Genomic DNA, 18,402 nt, shown 5'->3' on the forward strand with positions numbered 1-18,402 from the left:
CCCTCACACCTCACCCCTCACCCTAACAAGTTTGGAGGGCTGTTCCACGAACTCTAACCTTTACCCTACCCTAACCGGACCCCCATCCACATCCTAACCCTAACCCACATCATAGTCACGCCCTCAGCCCTATACTTACCCTTGAAGTACCTACCCGCATCTTCTTCATTTTTGACACTTCCCATGCATAACAAAAGACGAGGTTGTAAGGTTTCAAACATGGATCCAAGACCCATTATCCACATAAAAGGGATATAAATACTATGATCACATCATTTAAATCTCTTGCATCACCAAAATACCTCTCCACCACTTATCCAGTCGCCATTGATGGATCACATCTATCTCATACATTTTATAACTTAGCAATCAAATACGCACCAGGACTCTGGGTAATTATAGAGACAAGATTTATTTATACCATAAATATTTCAACAAATTCCACTTTCTACGATGAGTTCAATCTTCACAAAAGTAGGATGAACAGCACCTGTTTCCACTAGGATCCATAGAGCGTGAAAATCTTAATGATGACCACCAGAAAGGTCAGCACGGTTGATATCACAGATTTTTCAGTGTTCCAATACAAGTTCTACCCAAATCCATAAAGAAAGACATACGCATAGGAAACTACAAATTGAAAGCAAGTCTATTGAGATAAATATTGGACATCAATTGTATGAATCTTTAAGGCATAACTGCAGACATTCTTCAGACATTCTTCAAATTCATAGAATGACAACAAAGTATGGCTACGTACAATCCATTCGGTTTTATGAACCACTCATGAATAACCTCACAAGCCATTTGAAACCAGATGACAATTTCAAATAGCTTTGATCTACAAACAAGGCTGTGAGACAGAAAGTTAAAATCGAAATACATGAAGTAAATCCTCAATAGATATGAAAACATCCCATGGTAGTGAAGTCAATTAGCATTAGTTATTAGGGCTTTCATGCACAGACTCATCTCTGATCGATGTGATCCCAATTCATATTTGGCAAAAAATACGAAAGCTGATCTTAACAGTCATATTATTTTTCTTTGTACCCCTAAAAAGAAAAATGAACATGAAAAACTAAATTAAGCTTGGAGGCTCACATTTCCCAATCGGTATACAAAGCAACAGCATGTCAAACTTTCTAATTCACATATGCATTTAAATGAAATTGGATGAAATACCCCTAAATAAACACATACTTCTATGCCCAATGTTTCACAAGGCAGAAAACGCTCAATGAATGAAACTGAGAGGGTAACAGCCAGGAAGGCCAGGGGTCTCCAAAGGGAGGAAATGGGGTGCAAGTGTCAGACAGTTGTTATCTGTCACTTCCGAGGCAGGAGGAAACAAGCTGTTATCTTTTTTCCCCTTCTTGATACAAATTTAAACAGAGATTTTCTCTTACAATTCTGTGTTGCTATAATGACACCTGGTTCCGCCTGAACTTCACTTTTCTCATACTTTGAGCTGACCAAGGCATTTTTCTCATGGAAAGGTTTGCCTTAAGCTATGTGAATGTACTATGTATTTACCCTAGACTCTATCTTCAAGTAGGTTCTGCCTAAAGGCTCAGAACTGACTTGACAAACCAATATGCTTTACTCATACATGGCTCTCCTGATCTATGTGAATGAAGCTATCCATTTGCTCATATCAATCGTTTTATGGCCCAGGATGACTCACCTGGTGCCACGGTCATCTCCATATATCTTGTGGGTGAGGGGTCTGCTGCCATTCCTTTCTCTAATGAGTAGACTGCTAGTAGCTAGATAACATCCAGCCAAAGATGAGTAGGGGGGCACTCTTTCTGCCCCCTTCTGATGTCTATGTCAGAAGCTTTCTCTCTTTTATACTTTAATAAAACGTTGGGACACAAAAGCTCTGACTGATCAACCCTCATCACTGGCCCCGGGTTGAATTCTTCCTCTAAGGAGCCCAAGAATTCAAGCATCTTTCATGGTTAGACAACAACCTTTCCAAACAATGGTCTTTTCAAAAAAAAAAAATGATGATAAGTGATGAGTATGCATATGTCTACGAATGAAATGGGACCTATATGTCAAACCACATAAAAATATATCTTCCCTCAACATACATATAACACAACCAGGCCTTCACATGCATCGATTCTCCAACTATCAAGTCATACAAATATGGATGTAAAATATCACAATACATTCCAAAGTTTAAAAGTGATGGATATTGACTTTCGCCCGCTGGTGCTTCTTTTTATGTCATCTCCATTATATTAGCTATGACAACGAATCATGTGCTGTGCGAAGTCACTTACATTGTGTCCAACTCCTTGGGATCATATGGACTAGGCCCCACCAGGCTCCTCTCTCCATGAGATTCTCTAGGCAAAGATACTGGAGGGGGTTGCCATGCTCTCCCTCAGGAGATCTTCCTGCCCCAGGGATGGAATCCATACCTCCCATGTCTCCTGCATGGGTATGTTCTGCATGTTCTTTACCACTAGAACCACCTGGGAAGCCCCAAGACACATGAACATCAGTGGATTTGGGGATCCACGGGGCATATACAGAACCATTCCTCCAACAAAACTGAAGAATGACTTTAAAATCTCAAACAAAACATGAGTATATGTGTTCACAAACTTCATGGAGCAAGGGTTTCTTCGATCTGAAAACTGGCATCGATGAAGGACTGTGTGAAGAATACTTCAAAGTCTATTTGGCAAACACAGCCTACGTTGGCTATATTTAGTCCTCAGTTGAATGGAATGTCATGAGTACTGGTCATTTCAAATAAGTAGCCTATGACGCTGTTTACACTTATTGGGACGCGTGGTATACCACATTCACACATTTCAGTAGCATTGGTGCAAAAACGATACATTTCTCAGGGGAAGCTTCTACATGGACTCCTGGGATCAGAGCTCTAACTCATACACACATACTTTTCCTTTTAAAATGATCCTGCATGATAAGCAAACAAAACACTGGATGAACACCTAGACGGTGAGCTCTGTACTAAATGATTTTAAAGCCAGTAGATGGAATGAGCTGATGAGGAAGACTACAAACGAGTCATCTTCTTCAACTTGGTCAAACCGCTCATAGTCATACAAGTGAATGAAAAGTTGAGCCTGTTGTCATTAAATCTGTTTAAAAGAAATAGAATAATAAAACAAATTAGTAACTCTTATTTTCTTAATAAACATTGTATTATTTCTGCACAGCTTTGTTACTGGCATGAATAGAATATCTACAATAATAACTTGTCACAGTGAAATGGATTCACATTCGATATCGATTCACATCTATAATTGATGCCATAGCTGTTTGATACTATTGCTTGAATGAATGCAACTTATGTGACTTCACAAACTACAAACACGACTAACATAATAGGTATTAAAAAACCTTGAGTGACATGAGCGTGAAGACTTAGTAGAGTTGCTCTCAAGAATAATGATACTATTATTCGCTCTAGCCATAGTACTGGAATCTGTACATTAACACCCCTGCAAAACAAAAGGAAAGGATAGAATAATAATAAAGGAACTTCATAACTATATTCCTACTGTAAACATTCAACACTATGTTTTCTTTTAAACTGACTTTCATATTTGGTCTACTGTAACCTCTTCTGTGTTCATTTTATGCTAAACTTATTGCTAACAGTAAAATTACCATACGAGCTCTAATTAATTTTTTTTTTTACTTGCAAAGCTACTGATAGAACCAAAGGCCAATATCTACATCAAACAGGAGAAACGGAATGGAAACTGTAAACAATTTTATGGAAGAACATTTCCGTGCTCCTATTCAGTCAAATGGGCATTCAAAAGGATGTGATTTTTCTGAAAGTTTATTTCAGAAACTTGGAATTGGATGACTGCAAACAATAAAACTAACAATATATTGATACATAATATTAATAATATACAGTGGGTCATTCTTTTTTTATTCTGCCACAGCTAACAGACAGAAAGTCAGTTGTCATAACTACTACTAACATAAGACCCTCACCGATAAGTGAAGATATATAGGAAAATCCATAATAGCTCTAAAAACCATCAAAGATAAAATGGTAATTAAAAAATACACTGACAGTTTAGCTGGTATAAGAAACAGGATGATTATGAAAGCAAAGCCAACAATCATGGATAGGCCATGGAAGCCCGTGGCTGTCACCAGTGTTGACTTATATCCTTCATCTGAGGTTGTTAAAAGCGCTTGGTAAAATCCAGAGGTTTGCAGCAGTGGTAACCTCCTGAACAGACTGAAATAAAAAGGGTTTCCAGAATATCCTGATGATTTCCATCTACTAGGCTGTGATGAGCTCAAGCAATGCATACTCCAGAGGACAGAAGACAGACAGGTTGGGAACACGTCTACTGCACTTACGGAGAAAGGGAATGTTGCTGCTCAGCCTAGTACAAGTGTAGAAGCAACACCTTGGTGATTCGACCTTTAAAGACTCGATACATATGAGAACGACTGGTATGAATAAACCTTCAGAAGTGCTTTCTCAGACCTCCTCCCATCATAAGCACAAGCATAATGAAAACACTGAGTTTTCATGGTCTCACCCAAAATAAGACTCACTTATGGCTTTGCTTTGAGAATAGTTGAACTACTCATTGTTCAAGAGAAATGATCCTTTCTTCTCTGAAGATTTGTGAATCATTCACAGGGTGTGGTGAATAAACTACTTAAGGGTCTAATACATAAAAATGCAATAGGCTAAGCACAGAGATGTTTTTCTCCCTTTCTCAAAGGATGGAATGGAACATTTTGTATTTGCACTGATTTTATGTCTTGACTTCATGTACAATTATATACTGATTTTTTTAGTTGACATACAATAGGACTAAAAATATTGATATAATACTGATAACTCATGTTGGTATGTGTGGTTGTCACATAGGATTCACAGGAGATTTAAATTCACAGTTGTCAACGTAAAGGATGAATGCTATTTAGCTTCTTCGTGAATCTAGACCACGAATGAAGAGTTTTCCTCAACATATTTCACTGAGAGAAATACAAGGATGATAGGCATAATACTATGCTTCGACTCATGGATATCTAAGCATTGCTCACAATACAGATCTGATTTTCAACATCAGGGTTCTTTCAGTGTCCTTGAACAGCATTTGTTTTTCTGTATACAGAAGAAAAAACTCATGAGTATCAAACTGGTTCACATAAAACATGTGTATGAATTGTTATCTTCCTGAACCAGGGATCAAACCCACATCACTTCCCCCTCCTGCACTGGTAGGCAGATTTTTTATTTATCAACTGTGCCACCTAGGAATCGACATACATTTCAAGGACCACTGCCATCAGCTTCTACTGTTCATGACCAAAGTAGGAGAAACAACATTGGAAGAAGTACTCATAAGGGTACTCATAGGAAGTACTCATAAGTCAAGGAACTGTTATACTGGGTACTCTCGTTGTTACTGGGACAAGTCAGTTCCTCCGATGATGATGGGTATAACTGAAAAATTATTACAAATGCATGGGCTGCGATGTCTACGTGATAAATGTGTTCCTCTTATACTATTGCTTCAGGGATGCCTACTTCAGCATGAAGGAATGCACTTCAAGGGATGCCCGCTATTCCAGCTCAAGCAACAGATAGTGAAGTGCAGATCATTGTCCTTTGTTGAAAATAATCAGCACTTTGTCAACATAGGGAACATGCCAGAGGAACCCTTGGGATGGAACTCTAAAAACAGGTTGGGCCCTCTTTTTGCCAAGCCCTGCGATAAAATACAAATCAGAAAAAGAAAAATAGCATCGGTTTTGTCAGGACTTCCTCATCTTTTCTTTCTTGGTAGCAGGAAGCAGACATTGAGGCCAGAGGACTGCAGGATTTCATTGTGAACTAACGTTGGGTGGGGTGGAAGCTCATCACTCTAGTAAGAATGTGGTTCAAAAAAATGGAATTTCATTCACTTCATGGACATAGAGTTCTATAATCCTTCATTAAGGAATTCAATAAGCTATATTTCCTTACACCTTCACAATCTCTTGGTTTACGAGAACATCAATTGCTAGTCCAGCACTTATACAATGAGTGTTACAGGTAGTATGAATGTATAAATGATGATGAGCAATGACAGGAAGTTTATTTAATCTCTGTTTGAATTCTTGATTTTTTATATAATTTTTTATAATATCCTTACAGATGTGAATATTTTACTGACATGTATAAATACACGTTGAGTAGTGCTATGATAACTCATAGTGTTGGCACAATAAATATCATGGTTACTATGTGCTTTTCATATATTCCTTTTGAGATTCTCTTCCATTATACATTATCATAAGATATTTAATAGTTTCCTAAACTGTACAGTAGGTCCTTGTGGCTTCTTTTATATATAGTAATGTACTTGTTAATAATTCAAACAAAAACTGGTACACAAATACTCATAGTGACATTCACAATAGCTCAAAGGTAGAACTCATTCAAGTGTCCGTTGGTGGGAGACTGAATATGCAACACAAGGTATATTCAGAAGCTTGAACGGTATTCCACCATACGAAAAAGTACATTAAATGGTGCTGCCACTCTGCAAGACATTACAGAAATGGCTCCAAAACAAACACATGGAATAAATACATAGTTCGATTCCAATTCAAGCTATGTACCCAAAAGGATTGGGAAAGGGGGCTGAAAAAATGGATACTTCTTCCGTCATACTCACAACAGCATGATTCACACTGGCAAACAAACAGAAGTGATCTAAGTGTCCATGGCAGCCAATTCCATAAACAAACTGTGGTATACACACAATGGAATCTGATTCGGCCCTTCAAAGTCAGTAATTCTGACAATGCGACAATGTGGACAAACCTTATGGTCATTAGATCATGTGAAATAAACCAGACCAAGAAAAGACAAACGTTCTGTGATTCCACTCATATGAGATATCCAAACAAGTCAAATCTGTCAGAAATAGCAGAGAGTGATTCCGACCGATCGAAAAGAGTTCATGTTTCATGGACCTCAGTTTCCCTTGGAAAAACTGACTTCCCGTGATATCTCCAAAACCAATTAGACAAATAATTGGAAGCTATATCCAGTCAAATGAATGTAGACATAATGTTATATACAGTGTACACCAAACTCACTCAAACTTCTTAACAGACAAAAGGCAAAACTGTATCTATGGTACCTCAGCTTAGCTTAAAACTGTATCTACAGTACCTCACTTCTGCTTATAAAATTTAACAACAACAACAACAACACACTAAAGTCTATCCAAAAAAGGATATAAAACATATATAACATTAACTTTAAAGAATTAGACATTTAAACTGTGAAAAACCTTATTCACAAAACTTAAACACAAGCCACAGGAAAATATATTTATAAAATACATATCTGATAAAGGATTGTACTCCAAATATACCAAAAAATCTAGAACAATCTCATAAAAAATGTATACACCTAAACACCTGTCCTACAAAAATATAAAGATAGTAAATAAGCCTATCAAAAAGACTCAAAATCACATATCATTAGGAAATTACAAACTAAAATAACAGTGAGGTAGCACTGCACACCTATTAGATCCAGTAAACTCAAAAAAAAAAACGGGGGTAGGGCACAACTTCTCCGGTGGCTCAGTGGTAAAGAATCTGCCTGACAATGCAAGACACTCTAGTTTGATCCCTTACCCCAGAAGATCCCACATGCCACAGAGAAACATAGCTGGATTTTTCCACAGCTAAACAAAGCTCACCTGTGACCTGAATACTATATGGCTAGCACTTACTAAACAGCTTTGAAAACGTCCAGACAAAAAGTATCACATGATTATATACAACAGCTCTACTTGTAATAACTAAAAACTTTCAAATATCAGGATGTCTTCAGTAGATGACAGTGTAAACAAATGGGGATACATCCAAAGTGAAGGGGAGCAAATGCTACCACAAAATATACCACCTCAGCATGAGAATTAGTGGGACCCAATTAACTTTTTTTTTTAGAGGACACATGATCATCTCTGAAACCCAAGTTCAAGACAGCTCTTCTGTGAGTCACATTTACCAGAGAAATCTCATTTCAAAGGAATCCTCTCTATATGCCAGATAGAAGGATGAGACACAGTCTTTTGAAACTCTTTTTTCTTTTCTATCGATAGGGAAAGCTAAGCCGTAAATCTGCACAACAACCATACCCTTCCTTTCCTTTGGTTGTATCTGTAAAATATTTGTTTCTTTTTTAATTTGGCTGCGCCAGGTCAACCTTCATTGAGGTAAGCCAGATATTTAGCTACAACATGCAAATTCTCCTTGGTGGCATGGGAGATCTAGCTCTTGGATCAGGGAATGAACCTGGGCCTCCTTCTTTGGGAGTGTCCAGTCTCAGCCACTGGACCACCAGAAAGTGCCTGTTTTGTTTTCAGATGAAGATGGAATCTAAGGTGATATCTTGGGCCATTTCAGTCACTGACTCAGTTTCCTGAGTTTCTCCAAAGCACGCACAAGGTGCACATTATTAAACTGGTTTGCAAAACAAGAAAAGGTTGTCTGCTACAACACTGTATGCTTACAAATATCTAAATGGTAAATGGCATATTATTTATTTTTAATTACTATGGGGGGGGGGGGAAAGAATGCAGGATTCATACATGTTACCACATGAATAAATATTAAAACCATCTTCAGTGAAAAAGAAATCCACATCGAAAAGGCCACCCAGAACCCTTATTCACCATGTCTGCTTTCAATCCATCAAGTTTGTCCAAATAACTGAAAATCTCAGTAACACTCTAAATAAAGAAAAAAGGATGAAGATGGAAACAAAAGATATATTCATACACTTGAACAATTGCTAAAAGTGGAAGTGGGGCAGTGGATTACATTATAATGTAGGTACCATATGATTTCCTGATTTTGGAGATTATGTGCTGGTTCTGCAGAAGGTACCCATTTTGGATAAAACACATAGAGTATTTTAGATGATGTGGCAAATGCTAGCACTTGTTCCCATTGCTAGGCATTTTCTGTACATTTTAAATGACTGGAAAGTATACTAGGTTTCAAAACAACCATGTCAATACCACAAAAGAAATTTAGAGCAGACAGGCAGGAAACTTTCTGATACAGGCCAAGACTTACCCAGATGAAGTTCAAGGGAAGCTGCGATGCTCACTGCCCGTGAAGGAGTCCACGTGGAATGAAGAAGTAGTGTGGGAAGTCTATTAGTAACCACCATGTCTTGGGTCCTCCGGATGACCTACTGCAGGAGAAACAGATCTTACAGATAAAATGTTCCACATCACTTCACAAAAAGTTGTTAGACTACATTCAGTAAAGCTGAATCATTTTGGATTAATTTACAATCATAAAATACTACCCTTTACAGTCCAAAAATCACTTGCATTTCTATACACTAATAACAATCAGGAAAAAAATATTAAGAAAATTCCACTTAAATAAAACATCTAGCAACAAACTTAATCAAGAACATAAAAAACCAGTAGTCAGAAAACTAGAAGGCACTGATAAAGAAACCAAAGAAAATACAAACACACAGAAAATTATTCCACGCTCATGCACTGGAACAATGAGGAATTAAAAGGTCCATTCCAACCAAAGTCATCAACAAATACACGGACTGCAATCACAAAATAATATTCAATGGCATTTTTCACAGAAATAGAAATATTCCTAATATTAGGCTGCTACTGTTGAACAGGACCTTAAACGGCCAAAAAGACTCTGAGAAAGAGGAACACAGCTGGAGGCATCTTCCTATCCCTCTTCAAACTACATCACGGAGCTGTAGTGACCACCACAGTGAGGAACTGGCAGGAACACAGACACATGGACTCCAGGAGAGAATAGAGAGCCCAGAAACGAACCCACCTGTACATGGTCAGTTCCTGAAAATCAAACCAGGAACGAGCGAAGAGGAAAGGACAGTCTTCTCAAGAAACAGTGACAGGAAAATGGCCACCTACACGGAAGAACATCAGTGTTCATCCTCTACATCATCTAACGCAAATCTAACTGAAAACCCACCGCTTTGCACACGGAGCTCTTTCCCCCTGAGTCCTCTGAGATGGACCTCCAGTCAGCCCTCAGCTGGACACAGGAAACGTCTACTCCATCCTCATTTTTCGCTCTTGCAGCGCCTCCCTGCTGGTGGGCACTGAGGCAACCCTGCTCCTCTCAGCCTGGATGCAGCCCTGTTATCCAGAAGCCTGAGCCCTGATGGTCCTGAGGAGACAAAGCTCCCGCCAGCTGCTCACGGAGCAGAGTCTAAAGGCAAAGCGTCCTGCGCCCGCGGGTCAGAGGGGCCTTTGGCGCCCCCTGCGGGCCACAAGAGAAGAGCGGGCAGCCCGGTGCTCACAGACCTCAGAGGGCTCACCCAGAAGCAGCTCTGCTGTGAGCACTCAGACTGGAAGCCCAAACTGAAATGGAGCAGAATAGCTCCATGACCCTCCGCAAAACATGGCTAAGGAACAATCAGAGCCTGCATGGAATGCAGCCATAAAAAGGAACACATTTGAGTTTGTTCTAATAAAGGGGAGGGAAGTCAGTCAAAGAGAGAAAAACATGGAATCTAGAAGGATGGTACTGACGAGTCTGTTCACAGAGCAGCAATGGAGGTGCAGACATAGAGAACAGACTTACAGACGAGGGTGGGGAACAAGAGGGAGAGGGTGAGATGAATGGAGAGAGCAGCATGGATGCAGGTACACCTACATTTGTAAATAGACAACCAATGGGAATTTGCTGTATGATTCAGGGAACTCAAACTGGGGCTCAGTAGTAACCTGGAGAGGTGGGAATGCGTGCGAGGTGGGAGGGAGATTCAAGAGCAAGAGGACATAGGTACACCTATGGTTAATTCATGTGGATGTATGACAAATCAAACCAGTATTGTAAAGCAATGATCAATCAACTAAAAGAAATAACTTTAAAAAAATATGAACATAAACACAAACTTTGCAACAAGGTAACTCCATTTAAAAAACTATAGAATTTTAGAAAACTGCAAAAGTTCTACATGACCGTTGGTCTGGTGATCAGGTCTAACATACACAAAACAAGCCAACTTACCAAATTATGAATATAAATTATTTAAAACATTGCCTTTTATCATTTCATACATTTACCCTGTGGAGGACCTTACTCGAGAGAACCAAAAACAAACTGTTAAATGAACCACGGACCACCCACCCTGGCCAGGCAACAGAGAAAAGAAAACACTTGCAGGAATCATCTTACAACAGGAGGTCCTGGGAAGGAACAAGGAACGAACAAGCTACCACCAACCAGAATTCTGGAGAGGTCAGGAGATGGGAGGCTCCAGTTCAGAGGTCCTACCAACCTCCCAGGATCCACTTCGCTGGAATCCATCTCAGCTGAGTGATGCGTGTGCCCCCAAGAAGGATCCCAATTCAGAATGCCTGGCAAGAGACAAACCAGAAATGAGCCCGATGACCATAAAACCTGAGACTGTGAGCCACGTGACAGAGTGGTTCTCTCCGTTTCCCTCACCCTCCTGCCCTCCACCCTGGCAGCCCTTCCCAATAAAGCCTCTCGCTTGGACAGCACTCCTCTCCTCAGACAACTCATTGCCCAGTGTCAGACAAGAACTCACTCTCAAGCCCTGAAAGGGATCCCCCTTCCTTCATCAAAAGCAATATCCAGGAGAAAATATCTTCAAAACGCTATCTTGCAGAGAAGGAAATCAGAGAAGGCAATGGCAGCCCACTCCAGTACCATTGCCTGGAGAATCCCACGGACAGAGGAGCCTGGTAGGCTGCAACCCCGGGGTCACTAAGAGACGGACACGACTTCACTGAGTGGCTTCACTTTCACTTTTCACTTTCATGCACTGGAGAAGGACATGGCAACCCACTCCAGTGTTCTTGCCTGGAGAATCCCAGGGACAGAGGAGCCTGGTAGGCTGCTGTCTATGGGGTCGCGCAGAGTCAGGCACGACTGAAGCGACGCAGCAGCAGCAGCAGCAGCAGCAGCAGCAGCAGCAGCAGCAGCAGCAGAGAAGGAAATGGCACCACCTGCAGTACTCTGGTCTCAGAAATCCCAGGGACAGAGGAGCTTGGTGGGCTACAGTCCAAAAGCAGGGCATTTCTGATGGGAGGAAACAGTCCCAGGGAAGCTGAGCTGCTCACCAAAGGCCCCAGAGCTTTGGATAGCACACCAGAGCTGGGGCTGAGGATTCCCAGCTGCCATGCCTCTTGATCCTGGCCTCTTTCACTAGATACATGTGTGGAAAACTAGTCTAAAATATGCCCTGGTGGTTCCATAGTAAAGAATCCACCCCCCGGTGCTGGAGATGCATGTGCGATCCCTAGGATGGGAAGATCCCACATCCTATGGAGCCCGTGTGCCACAACAGCCGAGCGAGCCTGTGCTCTAGATCCTGGAAGCCACGATGCCGAGTTCACATGCTGCAGCCACTGAAGCCCGTGAGCCTGTGCCCCTCAACAAGAGGAGACACTGCAGTGAGAAGCCTGCAAACCACTAGTTATGGCCCATGCTCACCAAAACTAGAGAAAAGCCCACACACAAAGAGGCAACACAGCCAACAATCAATAAAACTGTTTTCCTAAAACAATGCATATCTGACAAAGAAACTGTATTCGAATTGTCCAAGAACACTAGAGCAAACAAGCCCATTCATAATTGGTAGCGACTGAAATAGACACCTGGCCACTGAGGGTATACTGATAGTAAACTATCATACAAAAACATACTCAAGATACTGGTGCAATGCATGCAGAGCCCCCTTTGAAAGACAATCTGACAGTTTTTTTTTCAGTAACCACGTGGGACAAGCACTGAATTCTGTGTATGACAAGCGGTGGAAGCCAGGTATCTTACCATTGGAATGCAAAGTTACAGATAAACAAAAGGAAACGTTACAATGTCCATGTCGTGGTGGATCAGGTTGGAGACATCACAAATTACCTTTAACTGAATATGTTCAAAGGTGAGCTGGAATACATGGATATATATATATATATCCATGTATTGTCAGCTGAGCATATTGAGCTCCTACATGTATGTTTTAAATATCATTCTCTAATAAAAGGGAACAGGAAACATCTCCAATGGCCCGGTGGTAAAGAATCTGCCTACCGATGCAGGGAACACGGGTTCAATTCCTGTGTAGGAGATTCCACACGCCCAGGGGCAACGAAGCCCTTGAACAGCTCTTGAAGTTTGCATGCTCCAGAGCCCAAGTTCTGCAAACAGAGAAAGCACTGCAATGAGAAGCCATGGCACAGCAACTAGAGGGTAGCCTCTGCTCACTACAACTAGACAAACGAGCAATAAAGACCCAGCACAGTCAAAAATAATGTAATGTTTAAAAAAAGGACAGTTCTTTGAAGAAATGACTGAGACTAGGGGTGAGACTGTAAATATATGAGACAGGGTCATCTTAAATTATGAGAAATTAAAGAAACTAAAGACAACTATCAAGCTGTCCAAACTGATACAAATGAATGATGACACAGTGTTATCTGTATACACCAGCAAATAACAATCTGAAAAGGAATTTAAACAAACGATTCCCTTTCAGTCATGTCAACATTAATAAAAGACTTTGCTATGGACAGAATGAGGATAACAAGACTGGCACACTGGAAATGATACATGATTGCTGAAAAATACCCTAAAGACATGGACAGATATGCCATAGCGATGAAAAGGCTTCAGTTGGCAATACCATGGAATGCATCTTCAATCTGAAATGAAGATTCAATATGAATTTCAAAAGGCTGAAAGGTGGTTGCTAAACCACAAAAGATGCCAGCATTCTTGGACTCCAGAGGAGAATTCAATCCAGGGCAAGTGACGAAGCTTGATGGCTCAGAGGTTTTCTGTTAAAAAGTTTTATTAAAATATAAAAGAGATCGAGAGAGCTGCTGACGTAGACAGTAAAAGGGGGAAGAGTACCCCCTGCTAGTCTTTAGCCAGATGTTATAGAGCCACTAGCAGTCTGCTAATGAAAGAAAGACAATGTGTCAGAGAATGGCACCAGGCCCCTCACCCACAGCATGCATTGAGATAACATTGGCAGCAGATGAGTCATCCCAGGCCATAAAATGATGGACATGAATCTTGAAGAAAGGCAGATTTCCAAGCAAATATATAGTTTCATTCACATAGATTAAGAGAACAAGGTATGAGTAAAACATACTGGTTTGTCAAGTTTTTTCTGAGCCTTTAGGGGAAACTGACCTGAAGACAGAGCCTTGGGTAAATACATAGTACATTAGCATACCTTAAGACAAACATTTCCATAAGAAAAATGCATTGCTTAGTTCAAGGTTTGAGGAAAGTTAAATTCAGGTGGAGCCAGGAGTGGTCATGGCAACACAGAAATTTCTGAGAAACCTTTTAAATTTGTATCAAGATGGAGAAAAAAAAATGCAGCACTCTTTTGTCTCCTCCGGCCTCTTAAGAGAGAGAAAAAAACGTCTGACACTTGCAGTCTATTTTCTCTGTCTGGAGACCCCTGGCCTTCCTGCCTGTTATCCTCTCCAGGCCTGTAGGAAGCAATACACTAGGCTGCTTGGGAAAACCGCGCGGGTCTGAGCTTTATGCAAAGGGGTAAAGCAGTAAAACCCTTGGCCCCAAAGGCGAGGCTTTTCTGCGACCGCCATTTTAGTCGGCTCCGAGACTGCAAACAAAGAGGGCAGAATACATGGTTCCCTGCTCCGCCCAGTCCGAGTTCCCTTACCTGTGGCCCACAGCCCTGCGCTCTGCTCGCTGGATGCCAATCGACGGGGACCCAGGAGCCCACGAAACGAGCATTCCCAGCTGCAATGGCGAGCCCTGAGAGCCCTGGCCCCCGACGCGCCGCCATGTTCATCCCGCCCCAGACCCGCTCACGTGAGCCGCGCTCCTGACCAGCCGCCCAGGCTCGCCCCGCCCCCGACGCGCTCACGGTGCGCCCCACCCCCACGCCCCCTTCCAGGACAGGCCCGCGGGACCGCGACTGCCTCCAGGTGAAACACAAGGACAAGCAAATCCACCCCACCGAGACAATCCAAGCTTTTTCTCAGCTGATCTGTCTATGATTTAGGGATAAAACTATGACTATAGAAAGCAAAGATGACCTAGGACAGCCATGATAGTCTATAGAGCCAGACCCTGGCGGGCAGAGGCTTGAAGAGGGTCCGGGAGCTCTGTCAGAACAGCAAGCCTCTGTAGCGTAGCGGTTAGGTGCGCTGGTGAGCAGGCAGACGATGGTCTGTAAGTCAGGAGTTCAAGTCTGCAGCTTAACTCTTTTGCTCTTAGGGGGCGGGGGACAGCAACAGGCGGGACTTAGACCAGAAACGTTTATTTTTATTTTAGAGGTTTATTGTTTAGCTTAGGGTTAGGGTTCGGGCAACCCCCCAACTTGTTCAGGTTCGGGTTCAGGGTTAGGGTTAGAATTTGGGGATCCCCCCTCTTCTAAGAGTTCGGGTTTGGGTTAGGGTTCATGTCAGGGTCAGGGTTCGGGTTACGGTTAGGGTTAGCATTAGTGTTGGGGTTACAGCTTAAAGTGAGCCCTAATAGGGCCCATAGTTCTTTATTAGCCTGCCCTGGTGGGCCGAGGCTTGAAGAGGGTTCGGGAGCCCTGCTGGAAGCAGCAAGCCTCTGTAGCATAGGGGTTAGGTGGGCCACTAGGCAGGTAGGCTATGGCCTGTAAATCAGGAGTTCAAGTCTCCAGTCTGACCTTTTCGCTTTTCAGGGGCAGGGGACTGCAAGAGCCAGGGCTTAGACCAGAAAATTTTTTTATTTTAGAGGTTTATTGTTAAGCTTAGGGTTAGGGTTCGGGCAACCCCCCCCCACTTGTTAGGGTTCGGGTTCAGGTTAGAATTCGGGGACCCCCCTCTTCTTAGAGTTCGGGTTTGGGTTAGGGTTCATGTCAGGGTCAGGGTTCGGGTTACGGTTAGGGTTGGCATTAACTCTAGGGTTACAGCTAAAGTGAGCGCTAATAGGGTCCATAGTTCTTTATTAGCCTGCAGTGGCGGGGTGAGGCTTGAAGAGCGCCTGGGAGCAAAACAAAACCCAGTAATCCTCTCTAGCGGAGCGGTTAGGCTGACAACCAGTTAAACATCCAACTTGGCTCTGTAGGTCAGGCATTCAAGTCCCAGTTTTGCCTCGTTTGCTTTTAGGGGGTGAGGGACAGCAAGGGGCGGGGCTTAGGCCAGAAAAGTTTATGTTTATGTTAGAGTTTTATTGTTAGGGTTAGGTTTAGGGTTCTGGCATCCCCCCAACTTGTTAGGGTTCAGGTTCAGAGTTCGGGTGCGGGGAATCCCCTCTCTACTTAGGGTTCGGGTTCAGGGTTCGTGTTTGTGGTTTGGGGTTCAGCGTTTGGGGTTAGGGGTTCGCGGTTCTAGTTTGAAGTTTGGGGTTCCGATTAGGGGTTCAAGGTTCAGCTTAGGGGTTTGGGGTTTGGGGTTCGGGTTAGGGGTTCGCGGTTTGGGTTTGGGGTTTGGGGTTCGGGTTAGGGGTTCGCGTTTCAGATTTGGGGATCAGGTTATGGGTTCTCAGTTCAGGTTCGGGGTTCGCAGTTCGGGTTTGGGGTTTGAGGTTCAGGTAAAGGGTTTGGGGTTCGCGGTTTGGGTTTGTGGTTTGAGGTTTGGGTTTGGGGTTTGGGGATCAGGTTAGGGGCTCTCGGATTGGGTTAGGGGTTCACAGTTCGGGTTTGGGTTTGAGGTTAGGGTGAAGGGTTTGGGGTTTGGGGTTCGCGGTTTGGGTTGGAGGTTTGGGATTCGGGTTAGGGGTTTTGGGTTTGGGATTCGGGTTATGGGTTTGGGTTTTGGGGTTCGCGGTTTGGGTTTGGGTTTGGGGTTCTGGTTAGGGGTTCGGGGTTCGGGTTTGGGGTTTGGAGTTCGAGGTTTGGGGTTCGCGTTTCAGGTTAGGGGTTGAGGGTTGGGGTTTGGGGTTCGCGGTTTGGGATAGGGGTTCGCGGATTTGGTTAGGGGTTAGGGATTTGGGGTTTGGAGTCTGGGATTTGGGTCAGGGGTTCGTGGTTTGGGGTTCCAGTTATGGGTTTGGGTTCAGGGTTGTGGGTTGGGGGTTTGGGGTTCGGTTTTTGGGTTTGCAGTTTGGGTTACGGATTAGGGGTTTGGGGTTTGGGTTTGGGGTTCGGGAATTGGGATTCGAGGATTGGGGTTGGGGGTTCCGATTAGAGGTTCAGTAAGTGAGATTTGTGGATCGGGGGTCAAGATTTGAGGTTTGGGGTTTGGGCTTCAGGGGTTTGGGTTCAGGGTTTGGGGATGGGGGTGTGAGGTGCAGTTTCGAGTTTTGCTGTTCAGGTTAGGAGTTAGGGGTTGGGAGTTCGGGGTTCGGCTTAGGGGTTTGGGGTGTGCGGTTTGGGGTTTGAGGTTTGGGGTTCCGGCTAGGGGTTTGGGGTTTGGGGTTCGGATCAGGGGTTTGGAGTTTGGGTTTGAGGGTTGGGTTTTGGGGTTTGGGTTTCGGGGTTTAGAATTCGGGTTAGGTGTTCGCAGTTTGGGTTAGGGGTTTGGGGTTTGGGTTGGGGGTGTGGGGTGTGGGGTACGGGTTAGGGGTTTGGGTTCAGGGTTTGGGGTTCACTTTATGGGTTTGCGTTTCCGGTAAGGCATTAGGGGTGTGCGGTCTGGGTGTGGGGTTCGTGTTAGCGGTTTGGGGTTGGGGGTTCGGGTTCCAGATTTGGGGTTCGGGGTTTGAGTTATGGATTCGGGGTTTGGGCTACATGGTTCGGGGTTTGTGGTATGGGGTTTGGGGGTCGGGGTTTGGGTTTGGGGCTCGGGTTAGGGGTTCGGGTACGAGTTAGGGGTTCACGGATCGGGTTAGGGGTTTGGGGTTCGGCCTTTGAGGTTCGGTTAAGGGGTTCGCTGTTCTGGTTAGGGGTTAGTGACAGGGGCTTCTGTTTTAGGGTAGGGGGTCGCAGTTCAGGTTATGGGTTAGGGGTTTGGTGTTTCGTTTTCGGGTTATGGTAAAGGGTTCAGGTAGGGGATTGGGTTAGGGGATTCGGGTTCAGGTTGGGAGTTCGGTGCTTGGGGTTAGAGATTTGGATTCGGGAAATGGGTTGGGGTTCATGGTATGGTGTTCGAGTTAGGGGTTTGGGGTTCGGAGTTTGGGGGTTCTTGTTCTGATTAGGGGCTTGGGGTTTGGGGTTCGGCTTCGGGGTTAGAGGTTTGCGGTTTGGGGTTGCGGTTTGGAGATTGGAGTTTGGGTTTGGGATTAAGGGGTAGGTGTTTTGGTTTGAGGTCGGGTTAGGGTTAAGGTATCAGGTTTCAGGTTCATTGTTTGGGGATTCGAGCTAGGCATTCAGTTTACAGGTTTGGGATATAGGGTTTTGAGGTCAGGGTGGAGTTCCGGGATTGGAGTCGCGATTAGGGGCTACTGAGTGCCGCAGAGGCAAGGGCTCCAGCAGTAAAA

General features: G+C 43.4%; 1 long non-coding RNA gene across 1 annotated transcript; it reads right to left on the reverse strand.

Moving 5' to 3' along the window:
* Positions 1–387: 387 nt before the first annotated feature.
* On the reverse strand, positions 388–14,889 carry LOC138446830 (uncharacterized). Its single transcript, XR_011259565.1, has 4 exons — positions 14,729–14,889; positions 11,287–11,420; positions 9,121–9,241; positions 388–3,128 (listed from the first exon to the last, which is right to left on the reverse strand). It is a non-coding gene; the product is annotated as an uncharacterized lncRNA (long non-coding RNA).
* Positions 14,890–18,402: the final 3,513 nt, after the last annotated feature.

Source organism: Ovis canadensis, chromosome 10, assembly GCF_042477335.2.
Source record: "Ovis canadensis isolate MfBH-ARS-UI-01 breed Bighorn chromosome 10, ARS-UI_OviCan_v2, whole genome shotgun sequence".
Taxonomy (NCBI): domain Eukaryota; kingdom Metazoa; phylum Chordata; class Mammalia; order Artiodactyla; family Bovidae; genus Ovis; species Ovis canadensis.